Raw genomic sequence first — 27,571 nt, 5'->3', positions numbered from 1 at the left:
TCAATATTGTTCGTAGAACTTGTATGCTGCATGTCTGGCTGAAAAGTGATGGCCTCCTAACTCTTGCTGCCTGATTATTTGTAAAGAAGTGTACTATTGCCTTCTTCCTTCTATTTAGAATAAAAACATGGGCCAGGATAACACATGAGTCTATAGATATGGTGTTCCTATGGCTTGAGTTGCCAACTGGAGCATGCACCTAACATCTCAAGAGGGGAAGACCGGTTGCTAGCACGCATTAAAGCCCATGCCACTGCTTCTTTGTTCACCATGCTAACCAGGTTAAACTGACACTGTAATGTGCTGTAATCAGATCTAGCTTTCCCAATGTAGAGAGCCAGTGTAGGTTTACTTAGAAAAGATTTTCAGTTTTATTCTAATTTTAATATCTTGAGAAGAGTATCAAGACTGAAGGCTGTGTTGGGTAATAGCCTAACTAAAAATAATTGGCTTGCAGGAGAAAACTTTTTTCACTGATGGTGTCCCCTAATTTGAAATGAGATACTGCAACAGAATTCACAATCCACTCTGTGTGCACAGGGCGGAATTAGCAGGACCTGGGTCATACCCAGGAGACTTTATGCTAGAGGTTTCACAAATGATGAATGTGCTTGTCTTGAAAATTACTTAGTTGATGCTCCCTGGTTCAGTCATTGTTTGTGGGTATTGGGCAGTCCTGACTAGCATGTGGAAATAGTCTGTGTCTTTTAAGTTAAAACAAAAGATTAGCATGTCTGCTCTTCTGTGAATACAGATCAAATAGATGAATACGGGACTTGAAACATACTGCATCACTTTGAACGTTATATGTAGAGTTAGCTTAGGTTGACAGCAAGTGTGCAGCTCTAATGAAAGTACTTTTTAGAGTATTACTTTCTGACAAAAGTGTGTAATGTGTACTCATGTAGTTGGGTATATAAGCTGTGAACTAATCATAGTTTCAGTATATGCTCCTTTTTGGAGTTGCTAGGTATAAACTTGTGGGGGATCCTAAGAAGGACCAATTTCTTGGTAGCTTAAACAGCATGCTGAGCATATTCCATGGTGCAAGTCTGTGTGGGATTACCTGAAAATGCCTGAACAATTATCCTTAGGCCTGTGACTGCAATTTAGTCTCTTTGTGAAGTTTGCTTCTGTGCTTCAACCAGTATTAAGCCTTTATACACTAAAATTGAGTGTAGATTGAGTAGGAAAAGCTTGAAGGAAGCTTTAATGCTGAATGTGTCTGCCATGAGTCACATATGGTGACGAATTTAGCCTGTTGAAAAAGCAGAACTATTTGCAGTGGAAAGGACTAAGCAATCTAGCACTTGAAAGGTGAGAAGACAGACAATGAATACTATAATTAGTTGGTTTTTTTTTTTTCCATCGAATGTTGGTCCACCTATCCTTGCCCAATTTAGCTTTGTCGTTGTATTTGCACTAGTCATCTTACTCACCACTGTGGTGATGGGGATCTGTTTAAGTAAGTTGTTTATAGTGTTTCAGGATTAATGCTTTGGGACCCAAGCTGTGTCATCCTTTGTAACAAAGCAGAGCATGGTTGTATCTAACCTTTTATACTGAAGTAGTAAGCCAACACTTTTTTGTTTCTCTGTTTAGGAGGAAGAAGACCATCCACTCCAGATTATGCAAGAGATGGTAATTGTCTTTGAGGTGAGGCAGACTGTTGACTCAAATCAGCAAAAAGAAAGTGGAGTGCATAGTGCTTTTTCTCCAGCATGACTTGGCTACACTTCTTCCTCTTCCTGTCCCTTATGGGGCTTATAGCTTCTCACACTTGCAAGTACTGTTTGATTGGAGAAGCAGGTAAGGAAACTCCATGTGCTCCTCAGGAAAACTGTGGGGTTTATCTGATGCATGTATGAAAGGAGTGCAATTGTCCTGTACACCTGTTCATATAGTTTTGTTGTCCCTTAGCTGTGGAGGACAATAATAATTGAATAATTTAAATAAAATATGCAACAAACATTGTGTAAATCTGAAATAGGTGGTGCTATATGGTTTTGAGCTTGAATTCTTCAGAAGTCTGTGGGGAGGTTACATTCCCTACTCTCACATGAGAGGATGAGCTCCATGGTTCCTTTCCTGAAACAGGAACTGCTAGAGGAGGAGCAAGGAACCCCTCTCCTGAAAGCACCTAGTAGTATGAGTGATTCCTATTAGATAAGGCAGTTATGTCCTGACTATATTTAAGGGGTACTTTCAGGATAGGGTTTTGTGGTCATCTGTCTTACAGCGTAACAGAAGCCTGATCAGGGCACATATGCACTCTTTTAGCTCTTTTAACTTCTGTAAGTCATTAACTGACTGGAAATAGTTTGAATATGTAAAAATAAAAAAGTTGATTCATGTTTGTGTGTGATGTACTTTCGACTTTCTGCATATTTATATCCTTATGCAGCACTGTGTTGAAAGAAAATCTTCTAACACTATTAAGCTCTGTATAGACCATGCAGTTATAATATCAGAGGGCTAATGGTACAAAACCTTCATTATGTTCAGAAACTTCAAATACATGAATATAAATATGAATTTAATGCTTTAGGATTTACAACTGTGGCATTGTTCTCCCATATTTCTGAAACAGGAAAAAAATGATTCTGCTTTTGCTGCTAGCATTATGAGTTCCTATAAAAGTTTTGGAAGATGTGGTATAAGTTAAATTCAGATTCAAAGGATTCTTTTCATGTGTGAAACAGGTAGATACCTTCTATCACAAGAATGAGAATAAGGAAAGGAGATGGATATGGTAGATTTTTGTGAGTTTACAGTATATACAACATTTTGTAAAAGACAATCTGGAAATATGGTTTCACTTCTTAAGCATATGATTTTAAGGATAACTAGCTTGGTATCAGAAAACAGAACAGGCAGGCTTACTAGTTTAAATGTAGTCATCATATAAATTGATTTGCTATTGGGAATATTTAGATTTTAGTGATTATAATAGAATAGGGCAACGTGATCTGAATTTGGTTAAATTTCCAGGAAATAAACTGGTTTATCACTGTGTCTGATTTGGAATTGTCTAGTGTCCTGTTATCTTCTAGGGCCAAAGGCTCATGTAAGGAAAAATAAAAATATTTAAATTGTGATTTCTGAAGAGCTCTATCACAAGGATACTTTCTCTCTCTAGAAACCTTGGTCTGCACACATTTTTCACCTGAGGTGTGTATTACAAGATTTCTAGCATCCAGACCTTTCAGTAGGCAGCATGCTGCTTGTTTAGATTTATAGATGTTAATCCTTAAAGGAACCTCTTTTGTTATCAAATGTGTCTCTGCAGAACACGTGCCAGAACAATAGTTAGTGTTGCATCAAGGGTGTAGTAGTAACCAAGTGGGGAAAAAGTCCCATAAAGATAAAGAGAACAGAATGAAGTGCCTGGCAGGAGTGTTTTGTGCCAACCTTCCCTGCACAGTATGTCATAAGCATTTAGCTGAGCCTGAGATATTTTTGCTTAACTGCTTTCTGTACAGGAATGTGTGCAGCTCGCAGAAGCTGGTATGCATAAGTCAGAGTTACCTTAAAAAGAATTATCCAATATGAGTCATAGAGATATTAAACTCTTGACATTTAGTGAAGCTGATGAGCTGTTAGGAATACATGACAGCAGTGAAATGAAACATTTCCATGCAAGGATTTGAGGGAATCCACAAATGACACGCTCTTAGGAGAAAGAGGAAATTATTTTCTTTGAAAAGCTGTCTTTAGTTATACTGCAACAGAGCAAACATACACTTGAAACATCCTCAAAAATACTTGGTTTCAGACTAAAAGTTAAATAGAAAACTACCATTGTCTTAAATAGTTCAAGAGCTTCTGTGATTATTTTTATCAGAGAATTCTGGTTTCCATTACTGTAGTTCCAGAAGACTTCATCAGAAACTTATTTCTTTTCCCTCTTTCACATGTTGTGAGGGAGGTACTCCATGTTTCTGAAGTAATAGATGAAGCACGGTGAGATGTCAGAGGAAATGCAGAAAGTTTTAGTGGAGTAGGGTTCTAATTCTACAACTTCAAACTCTTACTTTCATGGTGCACCATTCTTTCTCTTACATGACTCCTATGATGTATAGCTGTTAATTTAGTATCTATGTATACACAGTTACTTTTAAGCAAAATTTCCTCATTTAAGCAAGCTGTTTTGTGAAAGTGATTTTTCCAGGTTTATATACTTTGAGACTAGGGAACAGTAGCTCAACTGCAGATAGTATTTAAAGTTTGCATTGCTGTAGCCCCAGTGAGTATCAGGTTGTCAGTGATTAGGTTCTGTCCAAACCTGAAGACTTAGCCATTGTGGTAATATAACTACTCAAGTTTGTTGTGTGGGAGACTTAGGTAACCTCTAGAGACTGAGGGAGGGTGGCTAATGCCAACCCTTCCTTTTCCACAGCCCTTTTCACCAGTAGTGAACCAGGGAGAGAAGAGATACGACTGGCCCCTTGCACTCTCGCTCTCATTAACTTACACCTTCATTCAGAATTTGTAGTCTTTTGCTCTGTTCACTACCTTATGTATTTTGAGTACATGCATTGTTGCAATTTGAAAGATGAATTTTTTTTTCTGAATTTAGCAAACCTGCCCAACACTATGTTTCATAGGTTAGGAAAGAATCTGAAATGAAGCTGAGTAGAAGGATATGAAAAGAATAACTACTAAGACTAGGACTTTGCAGTTAGAGAATGTAATAATGCTACCTTGACAGTCCTTTTCAACATAAGAGCTGGAGGACATCAGACAGAATTCTATTTGAAAGAAAAGGAGACATTTTTTTTTTCTCCCCCCAGAAAACCTGGTAGCAGCTAAAAAGAACTAGAAGTGCCTAGAAGCTGTGGATAAATGGCTTCAGAAAGCGATTGGATAAACTGACAGGAAAGTTTGTTCTCAAAATAAAGTATAAGGACATCATCTCTTGCTCAGGAATCCTCTGAGCTGCAATTTGTTGGAGGAGTATTTGGGGGAAGTATCAATATATGCTAACCCTGTTCTTACTGCTGAGAAGGGATCCTGGATGGTAGATGTGCCTTTTGTCTGACCCGGTAACTCTTCCTATAGTCTTATCCAGAAGAAGGTCTTTCTGAACTTATGGTCGTAACCCTGTAAGCAACCCCTGCTTTGAGTGTGTTCAAATCCTTGATGTATCGAGTTAAAGTTGTGGCCTGCTGTTTAAACCCTTCTGTGTTGTCTTTCCTTCACTTGTGTGTCCCAACTGATACTTTTACTTTGAAACAAGTGTCTTCGTTTACTTTGTATAACAAAATATGACTGCATATATCACTTGAAATTTCATCCACATTTAAATCTGTGTCACGTTAAATGACTCTTTGTTCAGCAAAGAGAAGGTAAAGCTTGTTTATTAGCTTCTTAAGAAGTTACAGTGCAAGCCCACGTGGACAGAAAGAAGTCACTATTTAGGTTTTCTTTAGTAACAGTTGCAGTCAGGGTTATAGAGAATCTATAGAGAATCCATTCATGTGGCACAATTACTGCAAAAGTCTTCATTTTCGTCTTAATTTTTTTTTGTCAGTGTATGAAATTGAGGGGGAATGGTTTGATCTGTAACCTGTCTGAATATTTCTCAGCTGGCTTTGATAAAAACTTTTAGCAGCTTGTTCTTTTTTTAAAAAAATGAATGTTTTTTATGAAATAAATACAAATCTCATTTAAAAGTAAGAGCTGAGGAAAAAATTCTCTGCTGCCCTTAACAAAAGGAACTGTTTAGGGTCCATTTTATGTGATCATGAGTTAAACATTGGTTTCACACTGCAGTGACCCATGCTTGCTTCTCTGACATTTCACTATTTCACACTGAGATGTTGATTAATCTAGAAATGAGATTTCAACTCCATCAAGTTGCAAAAGAAAAGCAAGGAAATAACTCAGATTTTCCAGTTAAAGCAGAAAATAAAAAGGCAAGTGTAATTGAAATGAAGTAATAGTTGATAGCTAAAATATTCTGATTTAGTGGTGTCAAACTACGGCAAGTCTGATGTTCTCATTAGACAGTACAAATACAACTTCTTAATTGCCACAATATTCCTTCCTTTTCCTTTTTCCTTTTCATTTTTTTCAGTCCTAGTGAGCTATTGAAACAAATATTGCATTATAGTATTCTAACAAGACAAAGCATAAAACCAGTTCAGTGATCAGAAGTTCAGCATGTCTGACCCTTGCAGGCAAAATTTTAGTTGAAGTAAAAGTATCAAAGTAGCAGTATACAATTTTCCTTTATACACTGGTAAAGGTGACAGAAAAGTGTTGAGAATCCTTGCAGCTTATTGATCTTCAACAAATTATCTTTTGGTGGCATAAAAAGCCACATGTGAATTGGACTTGCATTATAAAGTGAAAGAGAACCAAGAAAAGCAAACAGAAAATTTCTTTAACTCAGTCAGCAAGTCAGCTCTGGGCTTGAGGTTTCACCATAGTGTGGTGCTGGCTGTTCTTTCTAGTCCTTGCCTTATACACATTAGTTGCCTCAATAAAGTGTCTTGCCTTATTCAGAGAAACAGATTTCAATTGGAAGATAAAAGGCACTCAGATGAGGCGGGTAAAGAAAGGGAACTTTTAGGTGGCAAGACATCTATAAAGCTTTCCTAAATATTAATGCATTTCTCCTTCTTCCATCAACTTGCAGGCCTCAAACACTGGGATTTAACAATTCATTGAACTCAGTTGTGATTGCTCTGGATTCAAGTAAAATTTAATAACCCATAAACTAAGGGAAGCTTTATTTTTAACCAGATGAAGTGCATAATTTTCCTCCCTCAAGTATTGAATTCTATTGATAGTAATGAGATTAAAAATAATTCACAGTTAATCTAAAATAAAATATTTACCATTAAAAAAATCAATTTCAATGCAAATTGGAGTGACTCTTCATTAAAAGGAAAATGCATATAAGCCTGCAAATTTCGCTTGCACTTATTGACTATGGAAAACAGTTATTGAAACAAAACTTTTAATCATAGAAACAATAATGGTGGGTAAAAAAGCTTTTAACAGCAACAGCAGTGGTAGTACCATCCTTTAGGGAGTCACTGGGAATGTCTCTTTCTGTAAGGGCATCTGCAACTTTGAAAGCTTTGCTTGTGACATGAGGTTTTGTGGAAAGCCTGTAAGAAGGGTCATTATTTTCCCTCTTCCCTCCAGGTATGCGCCTCAATGAAAAGGTGATCATACTGTACAAAGAAGAATCAGAGAAACTGCTTATATTTCATGACTATGCTGTTCTAAGACTATCTTCTTGACGTGGCACATCTAAATGTCACTGAGACCTGTCACAAGAGCAGGGAGAATTGACAGTCACAAGTGCAAAGCAGGAAGGAAATAAATAATTAATGAACCAGATCGAGGGTTTAAACTTCCATTGTGTTGTCAGCTCCAGTACAAGTTTAGGAAACACAATGGTATGATGTGTTTATGTTATGAAGAGGTGAGCTTATTGTGTTGGTAAAGACAAACTAAAAGTCCGTGTTTCTGGAAAGTACTAGTTTTGTATTGTATTTGTTTGAATATCTGTTGAACAGATACTAAGTAGTGCTTATGAATGCATAGCAAACAAATGTTGAGCTTCTGTAGACAGAATTACGTAGCTGAGGGAGAGATGGTCTTTTACTTTAAACTCCTCATAGACTATTGAAGGAAATCCTTTGCTGCTAAACTCAGAGCATCTTGAGCAGTCTTTGAACTTAGGAATTGGGCATTTTGAGTTTCACAATACAACTAATGGGATTTCTGTGACATGCACAAAGTAATTAAACAGTTGAACAAGAAGTGGAAGTGCATTTTTTCTTGTGGTGATTGGATGGTGCCCCAGATCAATAGGTCTGAGTCTGAAATTTCTGTGTTCATTTTTGTATCACTCTGATTTGCTCATGGAATTTGAAGTTCTATAAGATGTCTACAGCAATATTCTTTTTAAAGAGGATTGATGTCCTTTAAATTTAGTGCTGTATTAATTACAATGCAATCTTTATTTTTTTGGTTTTTAATATCTAATATAAATTCTGTGGCTTTGTAAATGTGTGGGGTTTTTGTTTGTTTGTGGGTTTTTTTTGTTTTGTTTTGGTTTTTTTTTTGTTTGGGTTTTTTTTCCCCCCCTCTCCTCACTGTCTTGGACTGATGAGGGGCAAAGGGAGAGTAGGTAAAAATAATACCTTTATTCTGAAGTTGGAATTGGCAAATTTTCTGGTAGGAAATAGAGCAGAAGGGATTTCTGATCAAGGACTTGCATTATCCTATCCAAAAAGTAAGAAAAGAATTGGAGAAAGTGAACAATAAAGCAAACACAATAATTCAGAAATAAAAACAATGAAGGGGAACTGCTGTGGTCATCCTGTATAAGTCATGGGACTTCACACTCCAGTTGAACTCTAAAGAGCTGAAAACTCCATGTAGTGGGGAATCCTTGGTCTGACAAGTTGGTCATAGTTTTAGGAGCTGAACATCAAAGGTGACATTGATATGGCCACATCCAACTCCTAAATGTAATGTAGTGGCTTTTTGTGCAAAAGATGGAGATGGCAGGAACATATAATTTCCTGTGTTCCTGCCTAACTTCTCTTTTCTTTGGAAGACAGGAAAACAAGTCCTTTTTTTCCATAATAAATTTACCATCAGCGGAAACTACTCACTGTAGTTGAGTTGGCCAATTAACTGTATGTAAAGGTCATCCCTACCAAATGCTGAATGTACCAAGTACACTCTTTGACAGAAGCAAGGTCACCTGCTCCATATGTTTGCTTTCATTGTTAATAATGCACACATTTTTTTCTGAACGTTAAGCTAAATTAATGTAATTATGTGTGACAGCCAATTTTCTGAGTGATAGGGAAGTGTTTAGGGAGTACATTTTTAATATTATGAAGGATCATCTATAAGTTGAAAATTGCAGCCCGGTAAGTAGGTTTGTACTTGTGAGGAGAGCTCACCAAACAGGTCAGCTGAGGGAACAAATTAATAATTAAGGTGTTGAGATGTGAGGATATATAAAAACAAAAAACAGTTTAGGGCCCTGGAGGAAATGGGAACTGCTATTTTAGGTTTGTCTTGTTTTTCTAAGGAGAGAAGAATTCACAAGCAGAGGTCAACTATTATTAGAGAAAATGCACAACAAACCTGGTAGGCTTTTTAACTTTTCAGTGTCAGCCCCTAAGGATGTGGGATGGGATTTTCATGTTTCTTTAATGAATCTCTTTCCAAAATTATTGGGGTTCTATCACTGAAAGTGTCTGAAAAAGCATCTTATTCTAGGAAATATTAACAAGAAGTGGTGTCAGATCTGACTGTAAAGAATGCTTACGCATCTCAAGTAACAACATTAAAAACTTAAAAAGAAATACACAGTTATTTTCCAAAGACTGATAAGTCATCCAGATATATTAGTTTTGAAAGAATTATTGTTCAACTATTTGTAGTCACTTCTTTTCATGTTGTATGACTTTCTTAAGAAGAATTTCTTCTTGACATGAATTCTAATTGCTAATTTGACCTTTCAGCTACTGTAATCCAAATCCCTCCGTCAAATGGAATGCAACATGGCAGTAATCACACCATGCCTTATCTTAAATAGCTTCAGTGATAGTGCTGTAAGTTGGAAGTGTATTGTGGTTTTTATCCTCCTGGGAAAACCAAAGCATTCTCTATTTCTCACATTTGTTTTAGCTCCTGATAAAAGGATAGGAGATCTCGTTTTTTTTTGTTCATCTCCCACAAACTTCTGGAAGGGAAGGCATGATTGCTCTATGTTTATTCATGAAAAATCAGTTGATATTTATAGTATTAAAGAACAATTTCCCATTTAGGATTTTGTAGTGTTTAGTGAAGGTGATCTCAATGTTGGCTCCAAAAAACCCCATAAAATATGCTGGACTTCTCACTACGTATCCATATGACCAAAAAATGTGAAGTTAGAATTTATGAAACAAACAGGTACTGTATCACCAAAGACTAAAGGACACAACACCATCATGAAAAAGTAATTCATAATCACTGTTAACTGCCTTTGGTTACTGTTTATTAAATAGAAAAACCACTTTTTTCTCTTTTGTTTTTCTTTATACAAATAATATACAAATAAGATTGAATATCAAATAATGTTATTTTATCTTTTTCCATGGACAACGTTATGGTATCCATGGAAAAATTAGGATGCCAAAATTTAGGAGAGAACTCTAATACTAATTTTTATTTACAAGAATATTTATTAGGAGGGTATGGAATTCTTTGTGTTCTGCAGGTGACATGACTTGTTCTTGGATGTATTCTGGAATCCTTTATAAAGTTACTGAGTAATCAGTTCTTGTCATACTGTTGGGAGGTCATAAGAGGTGCTCATTGGATGTTAAGTTGCCGCTTTTTTGTGTGAATGTGATATCTTATTGAGGTATCTGCCACTATGATAGGAAGGGTCATATGAAGTCTTAAAGTGTCATGAAGTCCCATTCCAATAAATGGGAATTATAAAGCAAGCCAAAATAATATTGAAGGTCTACTGGTATTTTTCATTTGACAATTTGGAGGCCACTTCATGATAATTCAGGAAGAAAAAAATTTCAGGCATAGGTTACATTGGCTCAGGTATGAAGGAGAAAACTACTGGTTTCTTTCAAGTATCCCTCTAATTTAGATGTTGGCCGCTTCTTTTCTGAGAGAGAGGAGGCATACAGTGATAAATTAATTTTGTTTTTGATCTGCAGTTCTGATTTAGCGGTATAACCTAGAGTTTGAAGGAACAGAAGGTTATCTTCTGGATCTAGTTTAGCTGTGGGAATGGAGAAGTTTCAGTGTCTGATACCTAATGGCTGTCTTCAGTTTTGTATCAAGTTTCAGTGACTTGGCAGGGCTCTTTACAAGAATGTTGATTTTTCTGGGTTCTAGATCACTTCCCCCACAGTCCCTGATGTGTCCCACTCTACCTATGTCCTGCTTCTTTGCCAGCCTTCACCTTGTTCTGCATCTCTATCTCACCTTTCACTGATGATCAGCAACACTTCATGCAAAATTCCCAAGGACTATAGATGGAAATATGACAACATGCACATTTGAAAGGAGAAGTTTAGCAGATTTAAGGGAGTTGTTCATTCTAGTTTTCTTTTCCAAGTAAAATACATTTCAGAAGTGATACAGTCTCTTAATAAATGTGATCTTGATGCAGTAAAGTTGCTATTGTGCTTTTAAAGTGTTTTAATTAAACACTTTTTTTCTAAGGCTTGGAATATCAATGGTATATCTTATAGTCATGGAGTGATGACAGCACATTTTGTTTTTGTAGAATGGGCAGATACTTTATTTATGTTTTATGCAAAATAATGTAGCCAACATAATTAGACAGTAATTTGTGACTTCCAATGTAAACAGTTTAGAAGCTGTGTAGTCAGAAGCGAGTGCTAATTAGAGAGCTGTTAGCTAAACCTACATAATTGGGAACAGACTGACAGGCTATTCCAAACAGCAGACTATTTATAATTCCATGCTGGTTTTAAACTATATTTTGTTTAATAGACTTTGGACAATGCATAAAAGGAGAGTTTTGTGACTTGATCTGCACTGTACTTTCTTTAAATAAAATGAAACCTTGCAAATGTTAATGCCACACAGGCTATCTGAGATAATTAAAAAGTATTATTAATTAGATAGCTTTCTGGCTGTGCCATTTTCTAATTTCTTTAGGAGTGCGGATTCCCTGAAGAGAGATACAAATTCAAGTATTACTTAATTACGCTTTTAACAATAAAGGGCACTTTAATCAGCAACCTCTCGAAAGCCCTTGTCTTGTAGTCATTTATTCAAACAATGAAAAAGTCAAGAAATACTTACATTATGAAGTCTTCTGAAAGTGCAACATACCTATTCACAGTTCCTAATTTATGTTGCAGCTGTTCCTATGGACACTTACCCTTCAATATGAATATAAAAGTATTATTTTAACTGTTTTCAACTAACTGATGTGTGATTTACTACAAGGATTTTTTCCTTTCTAAAGGAAAACTTAGATGATATCTAGGCATCGTGATCATGCTCATGGATAGGGGTAAATATGTGAATTCTAATAATTGTCTCTTAAAGAATGTGTTATGTTTCACAAGGTGGGAAAAGTAAATGCACCCTGGAGACAATTTTAAAGTTGAATGGGTGTTTTCATCTGGATTTTTGAGGGAGAAGTGTGTTAGTTTCTTTTTAGGATAGCTTCCCTTTGGAAGCTGGGAGAAGAATTGATTAAGGTGCTGGAAGGGGTCCAGTGAGACTAGGAGAACGCTGGTGAGTGGTTGGAAGTTAAAGTACATGTGCAGGCTCAGCTTAGCCCCTCAGGGGCTATTAATGATGACATAGCCTTAATGGGCTTTAAAAGTTGCATGGAACTCTCCATGTATAGAGAAGAATTGTGCAGTGAAGAGCACTTTCCAAGACCCAAAGGAAGACAGCATTGGTCTTCCAAAGGTTTTATCTGTAAGACTACATTTTGGAATAAATAGTGATCTGCTATGCTGCTGTTCCAAGGCAATGCTATTGCATAAGTGAACTGACTGCACTTAAGCAAACAAATGAGTGTCAGGGCTGACACGCTATGCCATAGGGGATTCTTCATGCTCGTTTTGAAAGTACACACATAGACTGAATACCACAGTCATTGCTTAATACTTCTCTGGTTGGTAAGTTTAAGCAACTTACCATGTGATAAAAAGGACTAAACCAAATATACTAGTCTCTATTCAGCTGTGGTTTTTGGTATCCACCTTCTGTTATTTATATTTTGTTTTATTTTATTCTTCTCCATGTACTGTTCAATCCCTTGATATAATGTCTCTCATTTTATTTTGTTCTAGAATAAATAAGTGAACCAAGTGGAGAGAACAACTGGCCACACAAACCCCTGATTAAAATTTTTTGTTGAAGAAACTAAATGAGAGAGGAAGTCTTTTCTTGTAAGTGTGACTCCATATATTTAAATGCACCTCCTTGATATTTCTGTTCAAACCTAGCCTATATTTTTGTTTGTTAAATGGGTGTGAATCCAGTTTAACTGCATACAGCTAATAAATTGTTTGGATTTATACTACTATTACTGAAAGAATCTTTTGGAACTGGAAGCTCTGAGTATCTTTGTAGTCCTGAACTGATCAAAATGTTAATTAACATTTATGCCACTGCTAGATCTACACGTTCATCTTCAGTGTCCTTGCCATATATCCGTGAGTATGTATTTGCCCTTAGAACATGAACTTTCTCATTTGAGGTTTTAAAAATAGTGATTTTGGTTCCTAAGCAAAAAAATACCACTTTTTCCAACACTGGCTACAGAGATTGTAATGTAAAATGTTGTCAGTTGTTACCTTGTATTATATTCATCCCTTAAAGCGAAGAAGAGCAGGCATGATATAACTGGCTGTGTTTTAAACAGATATTAAATACTAGGGACTTAAAAAAAGGGTGCTGTATTTTTTTTTGTATTTTTTGGTTTTTCCTTCTCATTAAAGAGACTCAGGATGTCTAAATGAGTCTCCCACTAATCCCTTTGTAATCCCTGGGAGTTTATGAAAGCTGAGAATTAAGTATTAATGAACATGCACCGTTACAAGAGTGATAAATCGTAAAGAAACATTTCTATCTATATACTTCAGCTACAAGGCAATTTGCATTAACCAAATGCCATGGTATCGACAAAAAAAGCAACAAAAAATCTTTACTATTACTCCTATACTGTAAAGAATTATATATGCTGTAGCTTATCTTTGAGAATATTATAGGCAGCTGTAAGTGCTCTTACTAGGTTTAAAAGTTTCTAGATTGTGGCATATACAGAAATAAAACCAAAGTATTATTGACAGAATATTCCAGAAGTATTTTAGGGTATACTTAAAAAAAAGTTATCTTAAGGGATTGATATAATGCCTATTTTCAAAAACTTGTAACAGCCTGTGCTACTGTTTTGTGCTGCACCTAATGTCTGTTTTCACATGCTTAATTTTCAGTCAGCTGCTTTGATGTCTCTCAGATTAGACAATACATGTTTAACACATGCTTTGGATATAGAAAATATTAAAAAATATGTATATCCTTCAATGGAGCTGTGACTGTGGGGAGGGTTAGATTTGGTAAAGTTCTGTGCTTTTTGTAAATAGCACTATCAAGTAATTTATTCATGGCTATTTGCAGAATTAAGCAGGTTAAAATGTTGAAGATTGAGTCTGCATTTATTTGTACTCTTTAGACACAATGACTCATCTTTTACTCATTTTAACACTAATCAGGTATGATAAGGGCTGGTTTTGTGATAGCCTCCTGTTCTAAAAAGAAATCAAATGAGATGGAGGGACAGTAATATTATCTTTACTTTGCACACTTTTCACTGTAATGAATAAATGTACTCTGCAAATGTGGAAAATAAAAATATAAAATTGAGACTTAATCATGAAACAGGGCATGTTCTGTTGCAATTAAAATGGCTTTCTATTTGAGTTAGCTTCTTTCAAAATTCAAATAAATAATGGTAAAATATTCTTTTTTTTTATATTCATCATAATTGTTGCTTACATTGCATACAAAATACAGCTGTGTTAGTGTGCACAGGAAGAAACGAACCATTCTGATGTAGAAGCCAAAGGCAGAAACGGCAGATTTAAACCAAAGTGCTTTCAGATTTCTCACACTGTTGCTGTGAACTGATCACACGTCAATAAGATTGTGCAGGTACAATGTGAGGAGCATGACACAGTTCTTGTGGCAATGTCACCTCTGCTAGGAGCTGCCAAGGCTATTTATATGTAGACTGGAATTATAGTCAAACAGCAGCATTCCCTTAGTTTTAGCTTCTGATGAAGAGCTAGTTCCAATAAAATATAAACCCCAGAGAGTTTTGTTTACATTTAAGTGCAGTTTGACTAAACTTGAAGGCTGAAGCTATCAAATAATTTTTATGTTTTAAGCATTTTAACACTAAAGATAAAATTCTATCACATACTCAGAGAATATGTGTACAAAGAGATGTAAAGCCTTGTTCAGTTCCTGCTAAAGCTAGTGGGAAGTTGATCAGACTATAGGATGACATGAGAGACCTCACAGAACACAGTAGCATTTCAAGAGGAGGTAACTTTTTAAAGTCCCTGTGTGTTAAGTTGCCTGACTCTAAAACTGCAGGTAGCATAAAAATGATTCACTGAGAACATGTAATTTGAGTGGTATATTGAGAGATATCATGTAAGAATTGCTTGGTAGTTCTGGGTCCAACATCATTGGACAGCACTGTGGATTCTTACAACTGTAATTGTACAGTAAAAAAACCTGTAGATGGTGTACAAAGAGATTCTCTTAATAAGAAAGATTCTTTTAATTCATGATTACTGAAAAAGAAAATTAATGGTAAATTAATAAGGCTGCTTATATCAAACTGCATACTGATGGTCATTTTCAATCTGCGGTACATAAATTCAAAATGGGAGAGGGCTGAGGTTTCACAAAATTTTGTTTTGAAAATTTTTGTTGGATTCATTAAGTCACTTTCTGTCCTTTCAATATCTTAAAAGGTTTTGACTGGAACTGCAGGTTTCCTTACTGAAATTACACATACTTTTGAAAGTAATGTTTGAATACAAAACGTTGAAAAGTGGCTTCCAATTAAAAATTTAGAAAAAGAAAATTAGAGGGAAAGTTGACTATCTTCCTTGGCTGTTTTGACTGTTTATTTTTTCCTTGATGCTCTCAATTCTCTTATTAAAGGCCCGTGGATTATTTGAGCTTTGTTTATTTCTGTTACTTATCCAAAGGTTTAGTGATTCATTTTGGAGACGGTCCAGAGAAGGGCCACCAGGATGATCAAAGGACTGGGAAGCCTGTCGTGTGAGGGAAGGCTGAGAGAATTGTGTTTGTTCAGCCTTGAGAAAAGAAGGCTTAAGGGAGACCTCATCCCCATGTTTCAGTACTTAAAGGGTGGCTGCAAAGAAGATGGAGACTCCCTTTTTACAAGGAGTCACATGGAAAAGATGAGGGGTAATGGGTGCAAGTTACTCCTGGGGAGATTCCAACTGGACGCAAGAGGAAAATTTTTCACGGTGAGAACAATCAGCCTTTGGAATAATCTCCCAGGGAAGTGGTGGATTCCCCAACATTGCACACTTTTAAGATTTGGCTGGACAGGGTGCTGGGCCATCTTGTCTAGATGGAGTTTTGCCAAGAAAAGATGGGCCAGATGATCCTTGAGGTCCCTTTCAACCTGGTATTCTATGATTCTATGATTTTAAACTATGTTGGGTTTTTTAATGATTAAAAACCACCTTGGACATGAATAGTTTCTAATTTGCCATTTCTAGTAAAGGAAGTTTAAATGCGCTAGCAACAAATGCTATGGCTAAATCATCAGTAGAATTTGTAAAAGTCAATTTCCATTTCTTAGACTATGTTAGTGTTCTAACATTTCTGTGCTACATTAAAAAAGTAAACCTTGTTAACTTTTTCACAAGCAATTAATTGTGAAAGTAGTGGGAGTAATAAGACTTGGTTTCCAATTCATGGTTGGATTCTCTTATCTCAAAGGGCAAATCAGCAAATGCTTATTAAAGTTTTTCCTATGGTTGGGATATTCATAACCCTTTCTCTGGTGTATAATAGGAGTTGGGTTCATATTGCAGCCTTTAATAAAACTTCTAAGCATGTAACTACCTTTGAGATGTTGATTCAGTTATCTCTCATTAAAATTGGCAGATATGTTCAGGGATGTTGGGAGCACAGGTATGTATGCACAGATGTGCATACATGAAGAAACGCACATGCTCTCAGAATATGCTGATTTGCCTAGTTTACTTAATCTCATGCTGAAGACAAACTGAGACAGACACAAGGCAACAGGCAATAATCTCACTGACCAGTTGTCTGCTGCATGAAATACTGAGGTTCATATTCTAAATGAGGCAATACACAAGTTTTAAATTTGGCTTCTCCCATAAGTTCCTAAAAGAGGGCTATTCTGGGGGTCAGTGTCTACTCATCTGAGAAACTTTCCACAGAACTTCCTGCAAAAGCTTCAGTTTCAATAACTTGGGTTTGTGATGAAAAAAATGTTCTCTATAGTCTTTGAAAGTGGATCCAAACGGATCCATCTGGACTAGGCAGGCACTTTTGACCATGTGAACGATGACCGGGTTATTTTAAAAAGATACCAAAAGCACAAATCCACTTCTTCATCTGAATAAGCATATGATAAAAGAAATGGCTGTAATTGCTAATGAAAAGGTAGCTTTGCCATGTAAGTCAGGACTCAATTGGCAACATCTGTTCTCTCTTCTGATGCTTATTTATTTCTTTTTTTGAACCACCTGTCTTCATTCTTGATTTTTTGATAAATGGTTTGACTTCATCTCTCCATTAACATTTCCCTCTTCACAAATTAAACATAATTTTGTGGATGTATTCTTGGAATTCTACCTGAGATGGCCTATTAAGCATTGTAATTAGTCATTACATCATTAATAAGTCTGAACAAGCCAATTACAATGAATCTGTGAACAGTAATTAGTTCTAGAAATGCACAGATGTTAGAAACAAAATGTATTAAACATTTTACGGGTAGTCTTAAACATAATTGTAACTCTCCCACTCTCCACCCTATTTTGTTAATGTATTCACTTAAATTATTAACTATTATTTTTAAGGGGAGTGAAAAAGTTAATAAATACCATTAATAAAAATATCATAAACAAAATTATTCTAAATAATATTTTTAGTGAGAGCAATGTGATTGAATATATATATTTTTTTTAAATCTTAGCTTAATGCTTTGTAATGCAGTTATTCAACAGTGTGGTTCTAAGTTCAGTTTATTTTGATACTTGGTTTTAATGGCTGTGATAGCTGAAAAAGATACCTTACAAATATACAGAGCTAAATGGAAGAAGTGCATCTTCAAGCACGCTTACCAAATCGTAATACTCATTTTTGAGTCCCATCCACCAGTTCTGCAAAGGTTTTTGTTGAAGTTTGGCTAGTAAATTTCCACCTTCCCTGATGTCAATTGGTTGTTCTCTCAAACCAATTGGACGTTGTTGCATTTCAATATTTTTAATCAATGGGCTAAAACCCCACTGAATTACTTTGCTTGGAAGATTTGAACAAGCTAGAAAATTCTTTTTCCTAGTTAAAGTGTACAGATAAGAGAGTTTTTATAGGTGACACACCTTATGTGATTTTATTGTTGAAAATGATGTAACAATTAAAACCCTTCCAAACATCTGTTTTCAAAGTGCTCTCTCCATAGCACAAGTTTCTTTTTAAAAAGTTACTTTCTCACTAATTCTTATAATGTCACCTTTACCTTGAAGAGACAGATTTTATTTTTGCAAAATTATGTTAGGTAGCATACCACCGACAGCCACTTCTCATCACAGAAAAGATCAGCAAATTTGAAACACTTGTCTCTTTGTCAAAGAAAAATGTGTAACATCTTTAATTCTGACAACTTTTTAAAGCACTTTGCTACAAGACAACCAGCAAACATCCATGTGGTACAAAAGATTTGCATGGGCACTCCCCATCTCATTATAAAGTGTTGTGAAGATTGCACTATTTAAAGGTCTTGTTTTTATAAAATTAACCATGGTATCCTGTAGCACTTTCTGCACTTCTGCCCCCAATTTCTTTACTGCAATAGCTTTCCAATGAAGAAAGCAGTGAATAAATTTCATGTGTGATACTATCTCTGCAACCTTACAGCAGAATCCATTTTTTATTCCAGTCAAAGCACTGCTCCATCAGTGGTTACACTTACACAATTTTTCCATAAAATATTGTTTTTATTAAAGTCATTTATTGTTGAGAATATATCTTCTCTGGCACATCTTTCCTTTAGTAACTAAAAAAGAGTAGTTTTTCATGTATATCATTACTGAAACAGAATCTAACAAATACCGTAAGCTGAGACATGTGAAAACCATCTGTACTTTCATTTGGATGTATAGCAAACATCCCGCATTGTGTAACTTGTTTTAATTCTTGTTTCTTCAAATCTTCAGTAATGGTTTCTCTGTATCTTCCAACAGTATTTGCTGGCAAAAGAATCGTCACCGTATTGTTTGTGTATGTATTATTTCAGTCATTTTTACCGTGGCAGGTTAAACAGTTGGTTCCCCAATGGTATGTGGCTTTCTGTTTTTTTTTTTTTTTCTGCTGTTGAGTGACAAACTTTAAAAGAGGCTTCTAAACATTTATTGTTCAGTGAAATTCTGTAAAGTACTGGGTGAAGTATAGCATGACTTTAAACATCAGAAAGAATTGTGGAGGCTTGTCTTCATGTTCTGGATGCCTAAATGCCTTGCTAATTGTGATGGCTTCATACTATCATTGGCTAATATCTCAAGGCACAATATATATTTAGAGCAAAGTTTGTTGTTAACAACAGCAGAAATAAATCCATATTTCAAATAGTCATCTTGACAATTTGCAATTTTTTCAGGCAACTTCTGATTAGCTCATCATTGTTTTTTACCTCATAATGTGTCTGATGAAGAGCTAGGTGTACTCATACTAGGAGTAAGAGAACTGTTAGCTCTGCCATTTTCTTGTTGTTGGCTTGTACTTGCATTATTAGCATTATCTTCAATGCACAGTTTCTTCATAGAAATCTTTTTAAACCACTTGTCCATTTTGTGAGAGTTTGTTTAGTTAAAACTGGATAATATAAACTCTAAATCCACTTAAATGGGCATACGTAAACTGCAATATGTTGCAATATGCTGAAAGCGAGTGAACAAATTCCATGTTGTGGAACACCCACTCTTCCCTCAGGACACCTCCTGTACTGTAAGTGATGTGACTGCCTGATATATGGACTGAGTGAGGGCACCAGTGTTAAGCTGTACATTACGTATTAGTAAAACTTAATTTCATTCTTATTTTTTGCCCTTCCACTGCTATCCTTTTGTGTTACGTATCATGTTCAGATTTCTTGTGCATATTACTGGCACTCAAAATGCATTATGTTGAGTGTGCTCTAAAATTCTGCTTTAATTTTCATTGTCAGTTCTCACCAGAAACAACACTCCCTTTATCCACCTGTTCAGTTCTTACCTTCCCCTCTCTTAGTACTGTTCCCTGGCACAGTCCAATGTCCCCATGTGCTGCTCTGAAGTAATTCAGATCATATATGCAGATCAAAATCCCTTTGAAGTTGCTTTTTTCTAAAAATGGAGGGAATAGGGAAAAAGTGCAAGCATTTCTAACTAGGCTTTAATTAAATGGCAGGTTTGTGCTGTAACACATTATTACTGAGAAATTAAAAAGCAGAGGAAGGTAACTGATAAAATCAAACTTAAAATGGCAACAGAAGTGGTAGCTAGGAAGAATATTTTAATTATACTCTGCTACTACTTTAGCTTTATTTTTAAATATTACATTTTAACTTCTATTTCTTGCATGATTAATCCTATTCCTGATTGATTTGAAACACTGTGTCTGTGCTACTCCCACGTATTACTCCTGGAGGGATAATGTGCTGCAGTGACACATGTTAACTGAATGTGCTGCATTATCTTTTCTTGGCATAGCAAACAAAAAGGAAAAATAATTTGTTTCCAACTTCAGAAAGCAGCCTTAGGGGATCACACTGGCAGTGCTTTGAATTTAGCTAAGTGATTGCGGTAGCTTTTCCTTATTTTTACCAGTAGATAGGAGTGATGACACTCTTACTCCATTAGTAGACTTGGAAACATAAAACTTCTATGAAATCTGTTCAAGCTGAAACAGCAATCCTCTTTATCATGTATGCAACACAAAGACTCGTTCTACCCCCTCATTCCAGAAAATGAGTATATTGATGGACTAACTGAACAATTATAGATAGTTCTAGACTTTGATGGCCTAAGTTAGTCTGACATTAGAGATGCAATGATATATTTGAATGAGAGTATTAGTGAGCTGAGCACTGCTACAGGAATACCATATAGACCAAAGGCATTAAATTATTCTGCTGCTTTACATCCCTGGGAGAGTGTCTGATGAGTGATAGCAGAGATGGGTATAAAGGTTCTGTGTGAGAAAAAAGAGGAAAAATGTGCAAGGCAGTTGGCTTTGAAAAGAGATCCGAAGAAGAGTGAAATACTATTAGGATGCAATTATTACTGCATGATAATATGTGCTTTGCTGTGTATATTATATGTGTGTGTGTATATATATATATAATGGGATCACTGAATTGATATGGGTGGATTTTCCAGTAACATTTATAGAGGAATGCCTTAAAAAGGTCTAGATGCAGCAGAACAGATACAAACATGGTTTCTAGATGGGATATTTTGTTATAACAAGAGATTCACTCTTTTCTTTGTAATTGTTATGTGAATAACTGGTTTTTTTGCTGTCTGGTCTTTCTGTATTTCCATGCAAACCTGTAAATAAAGTCATAATTTGAATATTTAAAGACAAGAAATGCATCTGTTGTACTATATCTACTGTATAATGTCTTCTGTCTGCTATGGTATATAGTCAAGTTGGTATTAGGCTTAAGTACAATTCTGATAAATGCTACTTACAGCTGTATCTTGCTGGGCTATCTAATTTAGCTACTACACGGTTATCGTACTTGGTATGGCTATTAATGGCAAAATAGAATTATCTTTCCCTCCTATCCTCTTTAAATTTACCATTTAATTCTGGGAAATAATGTTGGGTTCTAGTTTAGGGAAAAAAAAATCTTCTTTATCCTTATCTGAGAGTATTTCCTCCTGTATACGTATACAAGTACATTTCCTTGATTTTTGGCTGTGTACCCTAGCTGACTTTCAGTTGCATGAATGCTGACACCATTAAAATGAACTGTTGGGTCCTTTTCATGAAGGGTATATTTTGAATGAATGAAACTAGTCTAGAAACAGAGTTTAGGCAAACTTTAGATTACAGTTGTGCAAACAAATTGGGTTATTATGTGCACAAATGAAATTAACGCATGCACAACTGGCCAATGTGCACATGGAGCTGTGGTCATCATAATTGTAAAGCAAACACTCAATTGAACACATAATAATATAATGTGTAGGTATGGTATATAATTTTTATCTGTGGATTTTAAAGCATATTAAAAGGGAAGGTGAAGTAGAAACGTAGAATCCCCCCTTTTACATAAATGAAACTCTGAAACTTCAAAAATTAAAATTCCTTTTGAAAATCACATGGCAGCTAAGGGAATGTGTTGGTCTTGGGTAGATCCTTTGTCTTGGATGGTATACAAGTGCATTCATTCACTATGCCAGTTCCTTCACAGTTATGCAAATACAAGGTAAACTCTTTTGCTGTACTGCATCTCATACTGTCAGCCTTCTGTTGCTGTAAATTGGCTTTCTGATCTGTATGACACAATTTTATTGCTGACATTTTGAAACTGTGCAATCTTTCTGGACTTTGCCATTATCCAGACTCATTCATCATTTGCATTCTTTGAAGAAAGAATTTTCTTTGGCAGTGGTAGTTCCTGGTGCTGTTTACTGAAGTCGTACATGCTAGTGTCAGGGAGCTTTGGATCTATAAGCATGTAAGAATTCATATCTCTTGTAATTATATTCTGAGTATTATAGCCTGACCCCCACTTTCACTTTGCTAGAGCTTTCTTTTGCAGGCAGAAGCTAAGAAAAGGTCTATGTTTTCCCAGACTTTCTAGCTATACTTCTTCCTGTGACCATCAAGTACCTATTCCAATGAAAAGTGCTTTATGTTTTTATGTAATTTTGTATGCTATAGACATGAGCATGATTGAAGGCAGACATAGGACGTTTTGAGGGTTAGAAAAGTTAATGTACTCTTGTAATAAAGGAGATTTACTTTTATCATCATTAAATGTAAGATACAAGAAATCAAACATTTTGAAGAACTACAGAACATTTAAAACATTTACATCTCCATACTGTTGGAGGCAGAAAGGTACGATGGGGCCATTTTTCTTTTCAGTGGTGTCATTAGCAATTTTGGTTTGTTAGGAGAGGCTGGACTTCTGATTTGTATAAGAATACCTGCCTTGGAATTTTCTCCTTGATCTGCTAGCACAGCCTTCCCTTCATTTGCTACTGAGCTATACATAATGCACAGCAAAATTAATTTGAAATCATGCATGAAAGGAACCTGTGCATGAAAATCATATATGCATTAAAAGAACAGATTCAAGATAGCTAATAATTTCTAATGTGAAAAAATCCATATCAGCATATCAGTAAGCTCTTATTATACCACAAATCTGGGACTAAATCAGAATCTTTTCCAAGAGGCATTATAAATTAAGTCCATGTGACTTAAACAAATGGATAAAACCACACTGGTTTAATGGTTGGCAATTCCAGATCATGCAACTACTGACAATTTTTAGTTGCTTTTCACATACAGCCATACAAACTAGGATGGTTTAAAAAAGTTGCTGGCTTACTGATTTAATGAAGTACAACAACCTAGGTTATAATTTCCACAAGACCTATTAAAAGAACTCCAAAAAAGCAAGATATTTGTAAGATTTTACAAAATGGAGCTGGAGTAGAATGTATTTTGCTAGGGAGACGAGTTTGCCAAATTAACACGTTCTGAGTATCTTTTCATCATCCAATGGTCATTCAATATTAGAATGAAATGATTTTTCACTGTTGTTGAAGATTTTAAGCATTGCCACTCTTGAAGAGACGTGTTCTTGCCTGTTTTAACTGAACAGTAGATGGCATTTTTAGGGGTACAACTAATATACAATAAGACAATTTGTTTTGCTGGCTTTTACCTTGTTGGTAGCTATGCTATCTTCTGCAGTGTTTCAGATCACTACAAGCTGTGTTCCGTCCTGTCCATATTCCTTTTTATGAAGAGATTCGTTTCCACTCTGGGTATGTACTCAGTTTTTATTATCAGTGTGTGGTGGGGCTTTTAATAGTGCAAACTAAAACTAAGATGTTTGCCCTGCATCAGTAGTGAACATTTGGTGCACGGCAATACATTATGTCCATGAAGACAGTTAATTTCACTTCATTATGTCACTGCTGTGAGGTTACTTCAGTGTTATGTTGGTTAACTAAGCATAAAATTTAACTGTTTCAGCTGGTTTAAATATAAAGGAATATTTCTGTACAAATAAGACATTTGATGTCTGAAAGAAGAGTTCATTTGTATTGATCTTCAAGTATAGAAGCAATGTATAAGGGATGTGACCTGTGAGTTCATTTATTTACAAAAGCTGTTTATTTTTGGTTGTAGTTAGTAGTTGATGCTTCTGTTATTTTCTTTATTATTTTTCTATACATTTATTATTTTTTCCCCTGAAATGCTATATTTAACATTCAAATGTAAATGCTGTTCAAATTGGAGAGATGCTTATGATAGTTGCATCCTATTTTGTTCAGTTAAGTTTACAACCTTGCACTGTTGACCGTTTCTATGAGAGACAATTCACACAGGGTAGGTGTGGGTTTTTTCTTTGTAATTCAGTTTAGAATGAGATATCTTATTTATTTTCCTAGAAGAGAGAGCTGCAGCTTCTTCAAGTATGTAGTTGAATTGATCACATCCAGTAATCGAAGAAAGCTATTGACTTATGCTGCGGTCCTTTTTCCATTCTAAATTACAGATGGCACATATTGTAGCTGGATTCTGATCTTATAAAAAAAAAAAAAGAAAAAAGATTAAGAACGTTTGTGCTCAGAGACCTTTTAGTTAGCATTGACAAATGGTTCAATTGGTCATTTTCAATAATGATAGTATGCATGAAAAAGTAAAGTATTTTAAGATCACTTATGGTGAATTATATAAGTAATGGCTATTGAGCTATTAATCAAGTTGGAATTGTTAGAATTCACTGAAGCAGTATCTCCAGGATGGTCTTCTGTCTCCAGCTATTTTTATGTGTGTTGTGAAAAATGGGATTTTTGCAACAATGATTGATTGAACGAGCTCAATTTTGGTTATGAGAGTCATGTTTTTTTTTCGCCCCTGATGTTCAGGTAAGAAATCTAAGTAATTTTCCCCAGCAGAGGACACTGTGCTTCTGCAGTTGGCTTTGTAGTTTTTTATTTTACAAAAGACCCATGGAAATAAATCAAATAAGATATGATTTTGTACTTGGTATTCTGTATGGACACCATGACTGACATTGCAATTATAGGTTTTTGCATTGTTTATGCTTCTCCAAAAGCGTATCTGAGTGCTCTGAACCACTGACTGAAAAGATCTGTGCTAAGTTTTATTACAGTATATAATTGTATTTACCCTTTAAGACCTCCAAGTGTATTTGTGCTTTTCATAGTTCTAACACTCTTTGTTTTATTTGTAATTAAATAGCGGATTAAATGAATAAGTTCAAAATCATTTTTGTAAAGAATGTAATTTAGCATAGTTTTTGAGCATCTACATGAAAGTATCCCATGCTGTACTACTTTATATTTCTTTACATGGTGTTCAAGGGCACGGCTTGATATCCTCATTCCCTCATTATTTAAATTAAAAACATTTCTTCCAAAGCAAAAATTGTACCATTGACATCATAATATGCACTTCTGTATGATTACTAACTTCCTTGATACTGGCCTTCTTGATCTATAATATCTTATAGAGATGCATATATTCCATCAGTATATTTTATCGGAGGACACTTGGATTACAGAGAAGCAAGAACAGGAGATTGTTTTGAAACAATGTGGGCTGTATTTTTTCAGTGATGTGAATAAATCTTGCTCCATAGATTTCATGGGAGATTAGGTATTTTACATCAGCTGAGTATCTAAATATTAACTTAAAGCTTTCATAAAGGAAGTCCTAATAGTATTATTTTAAGAATGTACTAGTAAGGCATAGGAGGGTCTATTTAGTAGAACTGTTAAAATGTAACAGATGGGATGGGGAGAAATAATTCATCTAAAAATGCTGCTTGTCAATTTTTTCTTTCTTTGCAATGTTTCCATAACATTTACAAAGAGTCAATTAAGATTTCGTAATCACAAATGTTTGGAACTGCTTGTTGCAGTCACAGGACAATTAAGATAACCAATTAGAAGTACAGCAAAGTAATATATGATGAGCTGTTCATTTGTGAGACAAGTATAAAACTACAAATCGTATTCATAGAGCACCTTGAAATTGTCCACAAATTATATTCACATAACTGTAGGTTTCTAAGAAAAAAATGATCATGACAAAAACCTTAGGCATTTATTTATGTAGTTTATGGCTTGCTATTATTTATAAATCCTGTTTGGTCATTCAATGTATACTTTGTGGATTTCAAAATGATTTAGTAGTGACGACAAACATAATTTATGGCCCCAACTAAATACGTGGAGAAATAGAAGCACAGAGTTGTGAAATGAATTGTCCAAGGAAGTTTCTACAGCAGGTCTATAGCAGAATGAGAGGAGAACTTCAGATTCAACTTTTATGGGTATGATTTATGCACATCTTAGTGCACATCCTAGGTAGATGTATTATATTGATCTAAGGAAGGAACAGTTCAAATAGGTACGAAGGAATAGACCAAGCAGGTATAACACTTAAAATACTGATTGTCTGGTCAAATTTGGTGTGCAAGATAATGTACGTGTTTTGTGTTCAACCAGTTTCTAAGGATTACTGCACCATTTATTTGCAGATATGTACTACCCCTGGAATTAGATAAACATAAAATTTGACTTCAGACAATATCCCCTAAGTAGAAATAATTTTAATTATTCAATATTGAAATTTATTTTTAGCAAAGTCTATTTATTCCAGTATTGTTAGAAATTTGTTAACTGCCTATAGATTATTGCCTACATAATGTTGTTGAAATTTGGCAGTATATTAATCCTTTACCTGGGTAATTGATTGCAGATGCTACTAAGGAAAATTTTTTCAGCTATTATTTTTTGTAGTAAATTATTTGTGAATAATGGTAACACAGATCTGAGAGATAACTGTGATTTACTTTGAGTTCCACTTTGGGAGTAAAACATTCATATTCTGTGCAGTTATTCTATGTGTTTTGGTTGATTGGTTTTAGATTAGTCATTTAATGAGAATGGAGTGTGTTTGGAGAGCTGTAATGCTGCTGTCAGTTTATAAAGGCTGTGCAGTTTTGGAATGAAACCAGTTTGTGAGTTCTTTTAACAGGAATGGTATCGCTACAAGCACAATTTCTTCAGATTAAAAAAAATAAATGAGTTAAACATAAAATAAAAATATGCTATTATGCCCACCTAACTATTGGTGCATGGTTCTTCATCTAAACATATTAGTTGCTTAGAAAAAAACAAAAAACCCACCAGCAAACAAACCGCAGCCAAACAACAAAACCCTTAAAGAACCCCTAGGTAACTTGAAACAAATTGACTGGTGCTTGTGAGGAAGTTGCAGGGCTGATGTAACAAACCTGTGGTGAAGCAAAAGTACTTTTTTTTCTTTTTTCCTCAAGTCAGGAGATCACTTATGGTGTCATGAAAAGGTGTCTGTGTGGAGGTCTTTTCCATGCGTTTTTGTTTGTTTCTTTTTGTTCAATGTAACTAATATTTATTCATGGCAGAAGGAAAGTTGCGTGAATGCCATGACTGACTAAATTAGCACACATAGATATTTAAATAATCAGGTTTTGATG

General features: G+C 35.2%; 1 long non-coding RNA gene across 1 annotated transcript in view; it reads left to right on the top strand.

The window, feature by feature from the left end:
- Positions 1-1,608: 1,608 nt before the first annotated feature.
- LOC129212254 (uncharacterized) overlaps positions 1,609-27,571 on the top strand; it is a 244,246-nt gene continuing 218,283 nt past the window's right edge. The window contains exons 1-2 of the long non-coding RNA XR_008579124.1: positions 1,609-1,809; positions 12,834-12,932. This is a non-coding gene — a long non-coding RNA (uncharacterized LOC129212254). The remainder of the gene's footprint in view (positions 1,810-12,833; positions 12,933-27,571) is intronic.

This window comes from Grus americana, chromosome 13 (genome assembly GCF_028858705.1).
Source record: "Grus americana isolate bGruAme1 chromosome 13, bGruAme1.mat, whole genome shotgun sequence".
NCBI lineage: Eukaryota > Metazoa > Chordata > Aves > Gruiformes > Gruidae > Grus > Grus americana.
The sequence above is the reverse complement of the archived record's forward strand: the minus strand, read 5'-3'. Positions and strand labels throughout refer to the sequence as shown.